The following is a 14,146-nucleotide window of genomic DNA, read 5'->3' as shown; positions in this document are numbered from 1 at the left end:
AATGCCTTTCATGTGGCATTACTGAAACCTCTCGTCCTGTCTGAATTTTCCAGCAAAGCTCCAGAGCCAGCACCGTTTGATGCTGAAGAAGATATCGCGTATACTGTTGATGACATCCTGAATGTACGCAAAAAAGGTAGATATTGGGAATACCTTGTCTCCTGGAAGGGATATGAACTGGAGGAAAACTGCTGAGAGCCCATGACCAGTATCCTGGATAAAGACATGCTTGGTCACTTCCATCAGTTTTATCCTCGCAAGCCAAAACCCCCTGGGGGGGCTCTTGGAAGGGGAGTACTGTTGTGTCCGTCGGTTGCAGACGGCTGCGCCCTCTATTGCTCACCTTTTTTCTACCTGATTCAGCTCAGTTTGGGAAGAGGGCTGCCTCTGCTTCTCAACCCCGACCCCTTTGGCATTCCCAGTCCGGCATGGGTGATTGTGTTCGCCATCTTTCTCCCGGAGTCACTTAGGGCATGCATGCGCGCGCAGTCCCGTCCTTTATGTGCATCATGGCGGGAACCTCGGGGGCATCCCCACTGCACGATGTCACAAGCTCTGGTATTTAATCTTGGTTCACGAATGAAGATACAAGTTAGCAAGAAATCCTCATGCTGATTTCTCCTCGCCACCAGACGCCTCTGCTCTGTGTACTCTCGCTCCAGGACGACTTAGGTACCCGCTCCTCGGGGGCCTTGCCTCGCTCCTCTACATCATCAGGAGTTATCTGCTACCAGCTAGGACACTTAAGGTACTTGCTTCTTGGGGGCCTTGCCTCGCTCCTGTCTACCCTCCGGGGTTGCCTACCACCTTCAAGGATGCCTAATATCCTCGGCCTACCCCGCAACGCGGACCAGTATTGGATCTACTCTCACTGGCCTTTCCATCTCAGCCTGGGTTCTCGGCCTATCCCGCTTCGCGGACCACTACCAGACCCATCTCCCTCACGGGACCTGGTGAGACTGCGGAACTGCCTTTTCACACCTTGCAGCCCTCAGAACAGAATGTTGCCATCAGACATCTCCTCTTCTGGCTTGGAACACTACCCGCTCCTCGGGTCAGCATCTACATTGCAGTATAATAAAAACTATACTTCTCTGTGTCCATCTCTGCTCGGAACTAGCCTATTGCTGCAAGTCCCCGCAGGGCTCCGCCCTGTGGGAGGTGCCATCTCTTGCAGCAACCAAGGGCCCACGCCTCAATGTCCAAAGTACAACAATTAAAAAAAAGATAGAAAAAACAAAACTTTCCCTATGTTTTTTTTACTAAAATAATCTTATAGTTTAGTATTTAATAGAAAACTGGAAGTTTATTCATTCATCGACAATATAATTTCTTTCTTAGGCTTGGAAAAGATAACCATAATAATTATTTAAAATACATATGTCATCACAGCTGCAGTTCTGGACATTAAAAATCAAACCATAAGCTTTCTTTTGCAATAAGGCAAGGCAGAAGATTAGTTTTCAAGATAGCTGCATATAATTATTACAATAATTTAAACCCTAATAGCTAACAAAAGCTACATCTACTAAAACATGAAATGTAATGAATTTAATGAATAGCAAAGTAGGTGGAACATAAATCTATAACTGTAAAATAGATTCAGGGGGATTGTGTGACAACAAGATGTAAAGATCAGGTACGATTGGACTGCTAGGAAGTACTATGGCATTTACATATCTTAAATCTTGTACAAACCACCACTTACCTGAGTGAAGTTTTACTACTGGCAAAATGGATGAATTACATGGAATAGCTGCTTCTGGTAGTAATTTAATTATAATACCCGAATACCTTCTATAGCCTCAGGTGTTTACTGAAGAGGATGTTGGGGAGGTACCCGTAATGGAGAAGGTTTTCATGGGTAATGATTCAGATGGACTGAATCAAATCACGGTGAACTTAGAAGATGTGGTAGGCCTGATTGACAAACTGAAGAGTAGTAAATCACCTGGACCGGATGGTATACACCCCAGAGTTCTGAAGGAACTAAAAAATGAAATTTCAGACCTATTAGTAAAAATTTGTAACTTATCATTAAAATCATCCATTGTACCTGAAGACTGGAGGATAGCAAATGTAACCCCAATATTTAAAAAGGGCTCCAGGGGCGATCCGGGAAACTACAGACCGGTTAGCCTGACTTCAGTGCCAGGAAAAATAGTGGAAAGTGTTCTAAACATCAAAATCACAGAACATATAGAAAGACATGGTTTAATGGAACAAAGTCAGCACGGCTTTACCCAGGGCAAGTCTTGCCTCACAAATCTGCTTCACTTTTTTGAAGGAGTTAATAAACATGTGGATAAAGGTGAACCAGTAGATATAGTATACTTGGATTTTCAGAAGGCGTTTGACAAAGTTCCTCATGAGAGGCTTCTAGGAAAAGTAAAAAGTCATGGGATAGGTGGCGATGTCCTTTCGTGGATTGCAAACTGGCTAAAAGACAGGAAACAGAGATTAGGATTGAATGGGCAATTTTCTCAGTGGAAGGGAGTGGACAGTGGAGTGCCTCAGGGATCTGTATAGGGACCCTTACTGTTCAATATATTTATAAATGATCTGGAAAGAAATACGACGAGTGAGATAATCAAATTTGCAGATGACACAAAATTGTTCAGAGTAGTTAAATCACAAGCAGATTGTGATAAATTGCAGGAAGACCTTGTGAGACTGGAAAATTGGGCATCCAAATGGCAGATGAAATTTAATGTGGATAAGTGCAAGGTGATGCATATAGGGAAAAATAACCCATGCTATAATTACACAATGTTGGGTTCCATATTAGGTGCTACAACCCAAGAAAGAGATCTAGGTGTCATAGTGGATAACACATTGAAATCGTCGGTGCAGTGTGCTGCGGCAGTGAAAAAAGCAAACAGAATGTTGGGAATTATTAGAAAAGGAATGATGAATAAAACGGAAAATGTCATAATGCCTCTGTATCGCTCCATGGTGAGACCGCACCTTGAATACTGTGTACAATTCTGGTCGCCGCATCTCAAAAAAGATATAATTGCGATGGAGAAGGTACAGAGAAGGGCTACCAAAATGATAAGGGGAATGGAACAACTCCCCTATGAGGAAAGACTAAAGAGGTTAGGACTTTTCAGCTTGGAGAAGAGACGACTGAGGGGGGATATGATAGAGGCGTTTAAAATCATGAGAGGTCTAGAACGGGTAGATGTGAATCGGTTATTTACTCTTTCGGATAGTAGAAAGACTCCATGAAGTTAGCATGGGGCACATTTAAAACTAATCGGAGAAAGTTCTTTTTTACTCAACGCACAATTAAACTCTGGAATTTGTTGCCAGAGAATGTGGTTCGTGCAGTTAGTATAGCTGTGTTTAAAAAAGGATTGGATAAGTTCTTGGAGGAGAAGTCCATTACCTGCTATTAAGTTCACTTAGAGAATAGCCACTGCCATTAGCAATGGTTACATGGAATAGACTTAGTTTTTGGGTACTTGCCAGGTTCTTATGGCCTGGATTGGCCACTGTTGGAAACAGGATGCTGGGCTTGATGGACCCTTGGTCTGACCCAGTATGGCATTTTCTTATGTTCTTATGTTTCAGATCAAATTGTGGTTTCCATGGCAACCTCTTTGTGTGGTTGCCTGGGTACTGGATCATTTTGAAGATAGCCAATATCATTGTTATCTACAGCCCATAAGGACTCGGGAATATCTGAAAAATCAAAATCCATTTCTGCAATTTGCATACAGCCTATGAGAACAGTTTCAGGAAAGGAAGTTTCACAAACAGAAATCTTTGCTGTGTTTAAAGCAGATTGCACATCACATAGTCTCTGTTCTAGTAGAGAGAGAAAAACACCATCGGTCATGCAAAATATAGTGCAACACAATTTACATAATAAATCATATCCTAACAAATTCATAGGAGAAGATGCTGAGAGCAGAAAGCATGCGATATATGCAAAGAACCTAATTGCACTGGTACACTTTCTGATATTGACAGTGCCTCTGTAACATTGGTCATGCCCACAACTTTGTTTATTAGTTGAAACTGGTAAGTGGGGAGCAGCTGCCATTTGCAGTGTAGATCAAACAGCTCCCCTGTCTACCAAACACTGAATTTGGGATTTCAGAGACTGTAAGGGACACCAGAGGCTCAGGCATAGGTGAGGGATGAGTACAAGTAACGGGAAGTCCCTGACAGTCTCTGCAAATTCCTAGATGTTATAGGGCATGACCACCACATTGGGAGTATACTTAGGAGCAGTAGGTGAAAGATACTGCTGGTTTATAATAGGAAAAACAAATGATTCCTTGTTGGGGGAACTCCCATTCCTCCATTTGCTCTGCCTTTACCTCTCCATCTACCCCTAATTTGTCCACGATTTCCCCGTGAGTGATCTAATTGATTTATTTGGAGGGCCATCAATTTATCAAGTTGTGCAGATTTGGCAACATTCATCTGTTCATAACATACCTGAACTATGGAACAGACTTTGCTTGGCTTTTCAGTGGCCCAAGTAATGCATGCATTGTGCACCTTCTCTTTAATTTTGGGGGCAAATCTATATAAAAATAATTCAAGACTGCCTGATTTGCTTCACTAGTAGTGAAGCAAATCAGGCAGTTTATGGCCCAGAATGGGCCATAAATACATCAGTCAGCCTACTTAAATAGTTAGCTGGTTCCTCTTTATCTGACATTTCACATAAATGTAATTTTGTCCAATCTGTTTTCAGGGGGAAAAGTTGTAAGGCTGCTTCAAATAAAGCATCAATAAGTTCCCTTACCTCCTCTGCCCACTTCCTTGATTCTTTTCGGAAATTAGGCAAGGAATTTTTAATTGTCACCAAATCATTTCGTGGCCATGGCACATACACTTGCTGTGCATAATTAGTATTTGGATTAGTACTGGGTACTGTCTGGAAAGGGTAGTTTCCAGTGTATGGTTGTTCCTTTTTCACTGGACATTTAGACCTCAAATTATAAAAACTTTGATGATAGCAATCTAGATAGGCAATACAGCATCTAATCTGAGGGGTAGAATGGGCTTATGAACCCTTCTTTTAAACAACTCACTCAAGTCTAAATTTGTTATTATACAGATGAGGCCTTGTAGGTGAGTCATCAGTATGGGGTCCTGAAGGCCCCATGAATTTAGGGGTCTTAGAATCAATCTCTGAGGATGATAGCCATTCCTTAGTCAGAGATGGGTCTGAAAAGCTAGTTTTCACTTGCTGCCTATAAGCCTGTATCCCAGAGCCATGCCCATGTTTATCATGCTGTCCTGATAAATGAGAATCACCAGAAGGGAAGGTTGACAATGGGGGCCCCTCCTACAGTACCCACTCCACATTGTCTGGTTTAAAGGGAGGGGCAGTAGGTGTTTTTAAACAACCCCCTTGATATGCACGATCATCCAGAGGATCTGAATGATCTACTGCTAACCCTTTCAAGGCCTTCACTGAGTACAGTGACGTTCTGGGATACTCTAGAGCAGTGGTTCTCAACCGGTGTGTCGCGACACACCAGTGTGTCGCCAAGCTCCGGCAGTTGTGTCGCGGCTCCCGGTGTTCCACTGCCCCGCTTGTGCTTCCCTTCTCCCTAGGGGCGGGGCCGAAGAATGAAGAGACGCTGCGCGCCAACGCCAGCGGGGCCGAAGAACGAAAAGACCTGCGTGCCGACGTCAGTGGGGCCGAAGAACGAAGAGACGCTGCGCGCCAACGCCAGCGGGGCCGAAGAACGAAAAGACCTGCGCGCCGACGTCAGCGGGGCCGAAGAACGAAGAGACGCTGCGCACCAACGCCAGCGGGGCCGAAGAACGAAAGGACCTGCGCGCCGACGTCAGCGGGGCCGAAGAACGAAGAGACGCTGCGCGCCAACGCCAGCGGGGCTGAAGAACGAAAAGACCTGCGCGCCGCCGGCAGCTGAAGAGCAGAGAGACTTGTGCGTCACCAGCGGCGGGGCCAAAGAACGAAGAGACACTGCGCGCCGCTGCCGGTGGCTGAAGAGCGCAGAGACCTGCACGTTGCCGGCGGCGGGGCCGAAGAACGAAGAGATGCTGTGCGCCGCTGCCGGCGGCTGAAGAGCGGAGAGACCCTGCACACTGCAGGAGGCGGCTGGAGAGACGTTGCGTACCGCAGGAGGTCTGGCCAGAGGTGGCTGAGAAGTGGAGGCCAAACAATGAGAAGAGGCTCCATGTGAGCTTGTGTGTTTGTGGTAGAATGGGTGCCTGGGTGCATGAGTAAGAGCTTGTGTGTGTGTGTGTGTGTGTGTGTGTGTGTGTGTGGTAGAATGGGTGCCTGGGTGCATGAGTGAGAGCTTGTGTGTGTGTGGTAGAATGGGTGCCTGGGTGCATGAGTAAGAGCTTGTGTGTGTGTGTGTATGTGTGTGTGTGTGTGGTAGAATGGGTGGGGGAGAGGGAAAAACAGGAAGAGGAGAAAAGGAACAGTACCTGATGGAAAACAACAGAAGAACATAATGGGGTAGATTTTCAAAGGGTTACATGTGTAACCCCCAAAAACTTACCCCAAACCCCCTCTGCGCGCGCCGAGCCTATCTTGCATAGGCTCGGCGGCATGCACAAGCCCCGGGACGCATGTAATTCCCGGGGCTTTCCTGGGGGGGGGCGTGTCACGGCCGGCGCGTCATTGGGGGCATGTCGAGGGGGCGTGTTGCGGCCGGCACATCATCGGGGGCATTCCAGGGGCGTGGCTGCGGCCTCCAGACCAGCCCCCAGACTGGACCGGACCGGACCATGGCTCGCCAGCAGCCGGCCCGGCGCGGGCAGGCGTAACTTTCGCAATAAAGGTAGGGGGGGGGGAATTAGTTAGGGCTGGGGGGGTGGAAGGAAAGTTCCCTCCGAGGCCGCTCTGATTTCGTGGGTACATCATGCCGGTTTACAGTATAACTGAAGGAGGAAATTACAAAAAACCAGGGTGGGGGAGAGGGAGCAGATGGAAAGAGAGAAGGGGCAAGAGAAGAGAGGGAAAAACAGGAAGAGGAGAAAAGGAACAGTACCTGATGGAAAACAACAGAAGAACATAATGGGGTAGATTTTCAAAGGGTTACACGTGTAACCCCCGAAAACCTACTCCAAACCCCCCCTTGCGCGCGCCGAGCCTATCTTGCATAGGCTCGGTGGCGCACGCAAGTCCCGGGACGCGTGATTTCGGAGCAGCCTCAGAGGGAACAGAGGCAGGCTGCGTGGCTCAGCGCGCGCAGGCTGCCAATTTTGGGCAGCCTTGTGCGTGCCGACCCCGGATTTTAAAGGATACGTGCAGCTACATGCATATCTATTAAAATCCGGCGTACTTTTATAAAATCTACCCCAATAAGTATAACCTTATACACTGTGGATAACCTTATATAAATTAAACACTCCAAAAAGTACTATATACAATAATAACAAAAAGCATTATATACAGTAATATACATTATCTTTAACTAGTACATACAGGAGACACTATATATGAAATTACAAATTATACGTTCAGAAAGGCAACTATACATAGACTAGCAGGGTTGCAAGAGGGAAAAGTAAGGTTTAAAAGATAGCGGAGGGGTAAATAAAAGGGGTATAAAAGGGTTGCTATAGGGAAAAAGGTAGGGTTTAAGGGCAGGGGAAGGGGGTATAAAAGGGGGTATATAACGAGGTTCAGAGAAATGGGAGACAAAACAGGAATAAAGGAGAAGGCTATGAGTACGGTAATGACAAGGGCTCTTTCTCTGAAGGAGTAGAGGGAGCAGGGGGACTACGTAGGATCCGAGTCAGGGTAGGCCATTTTAAAGAGCCATGTTTTAACCCCTGTTTTGAATTTCTGAATGCATGGTTCTAGTCAGAGCTCAAGTGGCATAGTGTTCCAGAGGGAGGGGCCTGCAATGGATAGGGCTCTTTCTCTGGTGGAAGTGTGGTGAGCACATTTAAGGGAAGGGGTGTAGAGGGTTCCTGAAAGTGCGGTTCTAACAAGACATTTGGAGGAGGGGAATCGAAGAGCATCCTCAAGCCAGGAGTGATTGTGGTTGTGCAGGGAGTTGTGAATAATGGTGAGGGTTTTGTATCTGATGCGGGAGGAGATGGGAAGCCAATGGAGTTCAATGGAAATTGCAAGTTAACATTATCTTTTGTAAAGCCATGCCATTTTTTAAAATATCTTTAATCTATTTGTGGGTGACTAGTCATATAAGCTGCTGCTACTGAACTGGCAGGAGAGGTCTGGGAAGAAACACTCTCCATATTAAAACGTAAAACTCACCATGTGTGTCTGTAATATTTCACAAACACTCTTAAAAAAAAACCACACAAACCCCCCTCCCCCCAAGTCTATCCTACACCACCTAGTTCAATTTAAGAGCTATGCCTGAACAACATTTCCTTATCTTGTATTATCAGTGAAAGTCAGGATAAGCTCTGCTCCTATCCTACCTTTTCATAAGACCCTCCAGCCCTTAGGGAAGGAGTTTATTATTTAGAGATGAGGGTTCCCCAATAGAGTTGTTTAAAGAAATAATTCAGTATGAATGTATGAAAATAAGTCTCTTTATTCAGATAACAGTTATAATCTTTTAAGGCATGTGATTAGCTTATGAAGCATTATACTTCTCAAATCTTATCTTAATCAAACAGTACATAGCTATAAGTATAAGTATCGTAACAATAGTTACTGAAATTATAGCAATCAGATAAATATTTACTAAAGACATTTTTCTTGTAACAAATTCGTTCTAGTACATAATTTGCTAAAGCTAGCTAGGGTTAATTATACTAGCTAGGGTTCTCATTTGCAGAAATAAGTTATAATTAGATGCTTACCAATATCATGAAGTGAATAGCCCTTTAATGTCTCTCTTGTGCGGTCAGTCAGGGTTTATCTTGCTCCTCTCCCTTGTACTGTCCTTATCAAGGGTGTAAATAGACAGAAAAGCCAGGTGGGGGCTAGTCTGTGCTTCTTATCAAGAAAAGTTAACTATTTTGCCCCCCCCGGGACACAGGTGTCTGAAGTTGAAAGGCATCCCATTTGAAGCCCTTTTCTAGTGGAAAAATACAGGGAGAAAAAAAAGCTTTCCATATGCTTCAATATAAACTTGATCTAACTGGCAACAAAGAAACAAATATTTCTAACATTTTCTGACAAAGAAACAGTTTTTCTAACACATTTTCTGACAGTAGCTCCTCCTCTACTGTGTTCACCAGCAGAGGAGGAGATAAAACCAATACTCTAAATTCTAAGCAACTGCTAATGACAAAAAAAACAACCTTTTTAGCTTAGTGTATATTATAGTTGCAAATAAATCAGAGAAACTTCATACCCTCATGAACCACAGAAATTTCAATTCCAGGACTTCAAACCCAGAATGAAAAATCAGAGGGACTTCATACCTTCATCATAAATTTAGGACTTCTTACCTAAAGTGAAAGAATCAATTCTCTTCCTTCAGACTTCATAACTGGAGAGAAATATATAAAAAGACGGCTCTTTATCTGGTGCACCACAGCAACCAGCACATAAATTCAGAGGACTTCATATCTCCCCTAGAGTACACTGGAGCAACAAACTCTGGCATCTGCATCTAAATAACCAACACATCACCCCTTCGTTAGACTCAAAGCCTTGGAAGGGCAATGGGACTGACAAAATGGAGGAGGAGGAGAAGGACATAATAGCAACTGTCAGATTTATTTCTGGATTTGTTCCTTATCTCCATCAAGCAACTGGTTGTAGCTAACTTACACCTAGATTCGTAATTTTGCTATAAATATAGCAAAAATAGTGCTCGCGTTAAAAAAAAAAAGGGGGGGGGTATGATTAGGATAATGTGCTGGCAGAGGTAGCGAATTGTTAGATATCATGTACAGTGTTATTTTATTGTGCGCAGCGTTCCGTTAATGCACACAGTGGTACGTCAATGCACGCACCGCTATAGCACTGCGTCATGCATTGCATCATTGCACAGTCTGTTATTTTTCCAGGTTATATATACAGCCTTCCTGCAGCTGCCTCTTTGAGTGTGTGTCGAGGTGTGGTTTAGAAGAGAAGAGGGTGGTGGTTGTGGTATTTGGAGATTAATTAATATTGTGAATTCTGAGTACATTGTCTTGTGATTTACTGTTCTTCCTTTTGTTAACCTTTACCTTTGTCATTAATCTCTCTATGTGTGTGTGAAAGTTTGTGTTGGTTTGTGAAGTTTGTCCATTTTTATTTGTAGTGGAGTGAGGAGGTGTGTGAAGGAGTGGAGGTGGTGGTATGTAGAGGAGGTAGAGAGGATAGAGCATGAGAGGCTTGGAGAGAGAGGAGAGGAGAGGCATGGGAAGAGAGGAGAGGTAGAAGAGGAGAGGAGGATGAGGGCAGGAGTGGTAGGGAAAGGAGGAGTAGGAGGTCTGAGTAGGGACAGGAGCAGAGAGAGGCAGCCTGGAAGGGTTAGGAGGAGGCGGTTAGGGGAAGGAGATAGGCAGGCAAGCATGGAGGGAAGAGTAAGCCAGGCTATGGTTTGACAGAGAGGGAAGAGGGGAAGGGAGTTTGAAGGACAGGGCCGGGGGGGGGGGGGGGGGGGGGGAGGAAGGGAGGGGAGAGTTAGGCAGGACAGAGAGTGAGGACAGGAAGTATACCTCTCTGGAAGGGGAAGTGGCATCCCCATCTGGAAGCCAGCCATCAGGATGTGTCTGTCTCTGTGCCATTAAGTTCACTGTCATAGAGAATGAAATAGCAATTGCAGGGGACTTGCAAAACTATGCCATGCTATTTGGCAACTGGGTGGCAATAACATCAAAGGCAGCCAAGGTCCAGATCTGGAGAAACCTAGACCAGGCCATCACTTGGCACAGCAGCATACCAAGAAGCGGGGAGCAGGTCACCCACCAGTATAGGGATATAAAGGCCTAGCTTAAAGCCAAGGTGGCAGCCCAAAACAAACAATGACAGATGATTGGAGGAGGAGCCCCATGTCCCATTGTCATCACCCAAATGGAAAATCGACTAATCGAAAGGGTGGGACTTGATGTATTTGAGGGCATGGATGATAGGCTGGACACCAGAGCTGCAGCTGGTAAGTTCACCTCACTTCTAAAAGGGCACACAGCAATGGATGTACACATCATTTGGCATAAGATGCTCACAATGCAAAGAAGCAAAGTACACCTCTGATGCCAAAAGAAAAAAGGGTACTTAATCCCATTGGTACTTATGTCTTATGTTTTGTTTCCACAGCTCTCACCCACCATGCTACCGGTCCCAGCCAGGATGCCCCAGGGACCAACCAGCAAGGGCCATGGACCAGCCATCCAATACCAGCTTCAAGAAACCTTTCCTCATGGATGCCCAAATGCAAGTTAGCGCTGAGGAGGAGAAGCAGCAGCAGCAGCAGTCACAGCCTGCAGACCCATTTGTGATGCTGGAATCCCTGGGTTCACCCAGCCAACTAAATGTCTCCCTCAGCCTCTCACAGTTAATGGAGGAGCATAGCCTGCAGTGGGTGCCTCTAGGATCAGCTGAAGGTCGAGCCAGCACACCTCAGCACCATCCGGAACCATCTCTAGTCCACTAGGAGGAGGCCACAAGCTTGGTAATGCCAATTTTGCATCCACAAAGCCCAGGTCCACCAACAACACTGACACCACCAGCACCCACTCCTGAAGAGTCCATGCAGGAGCAACTGCTCCAGCTGCAAAGGAGCCATGTTGAACATCAGACACACATATGGGCAGAACTAGTGGGGCTAAGGAGGGCTGTAAACAGATAAAACAGGATCCTGCAACAGCAAATGGCAGCCCAAACCCATAATGTCACAATGCTGACCGGAGCAATTAACACCCTTATCAATGTGCTCATGCAGATCCTACAAAGGATGCCTGAGCCACCATTTGAGTCATCACCAGCATCACTGGACTCGACACCACAAGGCAGTCCCCATGATGGTAGACGTCCAAGAGGCATGCCCCCCAACTGGCAAGCCATGATGTGACAAGGGGCCATGAAGAACTTAACCACCTGGCTTCTAAGGTCAAACTACCACACTTATAGGACAAGCCAGGTCTGGACTTTGCATAGAGTTCCTTTGCCGGCTAGATGGAAGAAGCCTGCTGGGCCCGTCCTCATTACAGATTTCCTGTGCTGGCTAGATGGAAGAAGCATGCTGGGCTTGTTCTAACTGCAGACTTTCTGTGTCGGCTAGATGGAAGAAGCCTGCTGGGCACATCCTCACTACAGAGTTCCTGTGCTAGCATGCAGAAAGGAGTTTCAACTGTGCTTTTTTTGGGTCCTGCAGACTAACTGTACAGCCCTCCTGCTCGTATTCCATCTTCCTTAAAGTATCATCCAGTGACGGTGCTGCTGCTTCCTCTTCTCATCATGTCTCATCTCATGCTCTGGATGCTGGCATCTCCTCTCATCTCCACTCATACTGATGCTGTTTCCTCCATGGTGCTACATCTTTACCTGGGGCTCCTGTCTCCATGCTGTGCTCTCCAGACCTGGTTCTGCTGCCTTTACTTGAACTTTGCTGCCAAGGCCTTTAGGCTGGCCCCTTTGAGTAACCTCTTTTAACATGGACTGTCTGGGGCCTTTAGGTTGACAACACATAGTAGTGCTGTATGTAGCTGTAACTTTACAGCAGTACTATAGTTTTTGGGGAGCCACTTCCTCTTTCTGTTTTCTTTGTCGTAATCATGATTGTGCCTAAAGGATAAGATGCAATGGCTATATATGTAATTATGCAATTTCAATCAATGAATGTACAGGTGTACACTGAATGTGCTGTTCATGAAATCTACAATGATTTTTGCTATTTGCAATCTTGTCCTTTCAGAATGTGATTACCTAACACTGACTTTATTTCAAACTGTGCACAATATATATTTGCTAATAAAGTGCTCACTGTTTTGAAAAATCAACTTTCTGCTTGTGTCCTTTCATTGTATGCTTTTAGTGTTTATGGTACTGAAGGATAAAGGTTTGCTTTCCACATGATCTTGCATGCTAGAATGGCCTGCCTCATTCCAACTGTGCAATTGTTGAGCATGCATGCAAGGCCATATAGGCTATGGCATAACAATGAAAGCTGCGTGACTGCTGCTAAGGAAGAAGCTCGTTAATGGGACCTTCATTATTGCCTCTTGTTGCTTTCTTCACACACCATACCATTTGATAGCTCTGTTTACATGCACCTATATACCTGCTCAGTATCTTAAGGGGCAACACATTATATAGTGTGCATATACAGCTTGGGTGGTGTAAATACAAACTTGGACTCATCCTGACACAACAGTTTATTTTCTGCCTCATTTTTTTCTATCAGGATGCAAGGGTATGTGACCAGATATATTTGTAGATTACACAGTAAAACTAATATGATGTGTATGTGCAGAGTGCTGCTACACACTGACAGCTGCTAGGTCACACGTAGGGATGAGGAGTGAGGGAGTATCATCTGCTGTACAATGTCCACGGGCAACCACCAGAGAGCCTTGAGGGGTGCTGCAGGTGCTGGGGACCAGGCTTACTTCCATACTCTGGGTCCCATACCTGTACTGGCATGGCTTGAGGGTCTGTATTGTACGCGTAAGGTAAGGATGACCTTACAAGTAGCATTCAAATCCCAAAGGCAGGCCACTACAGGATTGTTAGTCTGTGGAAACTTGCCTGGCCCACAGCACCAGCAGCACCCCTCTACATACTGTGCTCAACATTACTCGCTCACTCCTTGTCGCCATTTGTCACACAGCAGCTGTCACTGAGTTCCAAGGGTCTCCAAATGGAAGTAAAAGTTTGGTTACTGTTGAAGTGAAGCTCATACAGTGTTTAGGAAATGGTGGCCCCTCCCTTTGTAGGCAGATATAGGTGCACCACATCTAGGTTTGCACTGAAAAGGTATTGTCCTTCATATGGGCTGTCTACACAGCACAGACTGAGTGTTAAAAAAAAAATGGTTGCTGGTTTGGCAACCTCTATCTGAACTGTGCATAGTATGAGCATCAGAGAGGTACCAAAGCAAAACTGTGAGAGGCAAAAGAGACTATGTAATAGGTGTTCTGCAATGCCTGTGACACATGGCAAGCAAAGCAGCACCAACCACCCCCTCCCCCCACACAAACCCATACACCAGGTTTCTCAGTATATGCAGTGTGTAAAGCAGCATGATGCTAAGCACTCATCTGAATGGGCCTGAACTAGGGCATT

General features: G+C 45.5%; 1 long non-coding RNA gene across 1 annotated transcript in view; it reads left to right on the top strand.

Moving 5' to 3' along the window:
- LOC115091759 overlaps positions 1-12,861 on the top strand; it is a 200,125-nt gene extending 187,264 nt beyond the window's left edge. The window contains exon 2 of the long non-coding RNA XR_003856810.1: positions 11,180-12,861. This is a non-coding gene — a long non-coding RNA (uncharacterized LOC115091759). The remainder of the gene's footprint in view (positions 1-11,179) is intronic.
- Positions 12,862-14,146: the final 1,285 nt, after the last annotated feature.

Source organism: Rhinatrema bivittatum, chromosome 1 (assembly GCF_901001135.1).
Source record: "Rhinatrema bivittatum chromosome 1, aRhiBiv1.1, whole genome shotgun sequence".
Lineage (NCBI taxonomy): Eukaryota > Metazoa > Chordata > Amphibia > Gymnophiona > Rhinatrematidae > Rhinatrema > Rhinatrema bivittatum.
The sequence above is the reverse complement of the archived record's forward strand: the minus strand, read 5'-3'. Positions and strand labels throughout refer to the sequence as shown.